Source organism: Eleutherodactylus coqui, chromosome 1 (assembly GCF_035609145.1).
Source record: "Eleutherodactylus coqui strain aEleCoq1 chromosome 1, aEleCoq1.hap1, whole genome shotgun sequence".
Lineage (NCBI taxonomy): Eukaryota > Metazoa > Chordata > Amphibia > Anura > Eleutherodactylidae > Eleutherodactylus > Eleutherodactylus coqui.
In genome coordinates, this window is record NC_089837.1 from 130,522,130 (window position 1) to 130,525,708 (window position 3,579).

General features: G+C 44.6%; 1 protein-coding gene across 1 annotated transcript in view; it reads right to left on the bottom strand.

The window, feature by feature from the left end:
* The window catches only part of TRIM59 (tripartite motif containing 59), a 13,739-nt gene extending 11,671 nt beyond the window's left edge, over positions 1 to 2,068 (bottom strand). The window contains exon 1 of the mRNA XM_066600535.1: positions 1,989 to 2,068. The gene's annotated coding sequence lies outside the window, so the exon portion shown is untranslated. The remainder of the gene's footprint in view (positions 1 to 1,988) is intronic.
* Positions 2,069 to 3,579: the final 1,511 nt, after the last annotated feature.

Here is a 3,579-nt window from a genome sequence, read left to right on the forward strand (position 1 = left end):
ATGCACAATGCATTCTAAAGCATTTCATTCCATTATTTTTAAATGATTAAAAAACAATGAGTTTTCTTCCAAATATTTAGTTTCTTTTTACAGAACATTCACTTTCTTCCAATTGCTGTATATATGGGAATACACGGTGGTAGACGAAAATTACTGTGCTCAATAGCAAACTGATTACTCAACACAAAGATCAGACTTTGTCTGTTTGGGTTTATTTTCCTTTCCCTTTTAGTAGATTAATTTTACATCTCCCTGTGAAGAATTAAAATGTGTTTTTTCTTGTATGTGAATTTCTTTATTTCAGTGCATTGGCCAGTAAAATACAGGAGAAAACATCTGATATATGACTGGCCCAGATGTGCAGAAAAAAAACAATATATGCTGCTTAAGACTTTCTTAAAGACACATCCAGGGATGGATAGATGTGTAAAATTATATATATATATATTAATTACACACATACATTAATATAGATAGACACATGCTATTTATAAATATATTATATATACACACATACTTTATAAAAAAAAAAGATATATATATATATAATCTTTTTTTTTTATAAAGTATGTGTGTATATATATATATATATACACACACACACACACACACACACACACACACAGCCAGATTTTTGACAGAAGATGTAATAATGTTTGCCTCTGAGTTTTTCTTGATTTTCTTGCAGTTTGCCTGGATTTACATGGATGTAGGATGTGAAAAAGCAGGATGTAGGTCAGTGAAAAAAAATGACGGTTTGACCTGCGTGTATGATGCATATTGGAGATTTTTTTCAAAAAATGTGCAATTTGCTTCAGCTTTTTATTATGCATGAAAAAAAAATTGCATGTGGTTCCAATACTAAAATACTTGAAAAATGCACCAAGCTGATATGCAAATTACATGGCATGCAAGTGCAACTTATTTATTTATTTATTTTTTTTAAACTCTCACAAAAGAATAATGGGCGATTCTTGCAGCGCAATTGCAGAAAAATAGGACACGCTGCAATTTCTTTGATCTCGGACTATCGGTCCAAGAGAAAAATTGCTCATGAAATCAATGTGTTCTTCTGCCAGTGCAAGTTCTGTCCATCTCGCAGTCGGACAGAAACCATGGCGGAAAATTGCTGGTATAAGTACAGCCTTAAATATATCTGGATATTACTGTAATTATCACGAAGAGTTGCAGTGTGCCGCCAGCAGGGGGGGGCAAAGCTGGTTTGCTGCAGCATCAGTCCTGCAGGACTCCTGCAGTGATGGTGACAGCTCCGAGCACGAAGGAAATACAAAAAAAGGGACACGAACAACGACTATTACCGTAGTATAAATAATTAAGACCTGTATCACACACACATTTGCGCACAAGAATTTGGAGTGAGCAATACCCATTGATTTTTCATTTCGGTTGAGAAAAAAAAACAAAAAAAAAAACGCAGCACGCTCCATTCTCTTGCACATTGGCGCAGGTAAAGAACATTTTTTTGCAATCATGAAACTAATTGTCCATTTCAGCAGCTAAGAGCATCAGTGCAAAAAGTGGAGTAAAAAATGAGGCTGCACATGCCAATATGCAACGATCAGTGCGCAAAAACGTGGCGCGCATACGCTCGTGTGACAGGCCTCGGATGGGAATGAATAGTCGCTAGATGCATGGATGCTACTTGCCGAGTGCAGCCACAAAGTTTACTTAAGTTTTGCAATTAAAAGAAAAAAAAGCCCCATAACTTGTGCAGCAGGGATGACAATTACTGAAAGTTTCAGTGCCCCATATAGACAGGTAGGGATTAGAGCGATCTACATTAACTGTCATTGAGTATATATGGCAGCACGCTGGGAGCTGTAGTTCCACAGCAGCTGCGGCAGTCCCATAAGGATGTCAGCGGCGCACATGGACTCCGTGCATACAAGTGTCTCTAATGTAAGCGTAAGTCCTGCATGTGCAGTCAGCCCGGTAGGTACATCAGTCGGCGAGTAGAAAGCACTTACCTTCTGCAGCTCAGCAGTAAGTTTCTGCCGCTGACAGCGCCGCGCACACTGCGGGGGACTGAGGGCTGTCTGTAACGTCAGGGAGCAAAGCGGCGCCACTGCGCATGCGCATTCTATTCAAACTCCTGAGGCGGCGAATAGTAAATGCTCTTTTCGAAAGTAATCATCCGGGCGCCGCCAGTCACAGCGGCCGGCCCGGCGCACTGCGGCCAAGGCGGCATTTGAAAGCCGCCGGGTGTATAAAGTCACACAGTCACAATGTCGCCGTTACCCGGGAGATAAGGGTGGCCGGTAAACGGCCAATAATTAGTGAGGAGTCCCGGGCAGTGCCGGACGGCTCCCTAGCAGCCTCAGCATAACAAGTGTCATATCAGCTCCTGGCCAAGGGGGATATACTATGCAGTCCTATATAATCCCCTCACATGCAGCCCGGGGGATATGGGGAGGCAGATATACTATGCAGTCCTATATAATCCCCTCACACACAGCCCCGGGGATATGGGGAGGCAGATATACTATGCAGTCCTATATAATCCCCTCACACGCAGCCCGGGGGATATGGGGAGGCAGGTACACTATGCAGTCCTATATAATCCCCTCACACGCAGCCCGGAGGGGATATGGGGAGGAAGATATACTATGCAGTCCTATATAATCTCCTCACATGCAGCCCGGGGGATATGGGGAGGTAGATATACTATGCAGTCCTATATAATCCCCTCACATGCAGCCCGGGGGATATGGGGAGGTAGATATACTATGCAGTCCTATATAATCTCCTTACACGCAGCCCGGGGGATATAGGGAGGCAGGTACACTATGTAGTCCTATATAATCCCCTCACACGCAGCCTGGGGGATATGGGGAGGAAGATATACTATGCAGTCCTATATAATCTCCTCACATGCAGCCCGGGGGATATGGGGAGGTAGATATACTATGCAGTCCTATATAATCCCCTCACATGCAGCCCGGGGGATATGGGGAGGTAGATATACTATGCAGTCCTATATAATCTCCTTACACGCAGCCCGGGGGATATAGGGAGGCAGGTACACTATGTAGTCCTATATAATCCCCTCACACGCAGCCTGGGGGATATGGGGAGGCAGGTACACTATGTAGTCCTATATAATCCCCTCAGGCAGCCCGGGGGTATGGGGAGGCAGATACACTATGTAGCACTATATATTCCCCTCACACACAGCCCGGGGGATATGGGGAGGCAGGTACACTATGTAGTCCTATATAATCCCCTCACGCAGCCCGGGGGATATGGGGAGGCAGGTACACTATGTAGTCCTATATAATCCCCTCACGCAGGCCCGGGGATATGGGGAGGCAGATACACTATGTAGTCCTATATAATCCCCTCACACAGCCCCGGGGGTATGGGGAGGCAGATACACTATGTAGCACTATATATTCCCCTCACACACAGCCCGGGGATATGGGGAGGCAGGTACACTATGTAGTCCTATATAATCCCCTCACACGCAGCCTGGGGGATATGGGGAGGCAGGTACACTATGTAGTCCTATATAATCCCCTCAGGCAGCCCGGGGGATATGGGGAGGCAGGTACACTATGT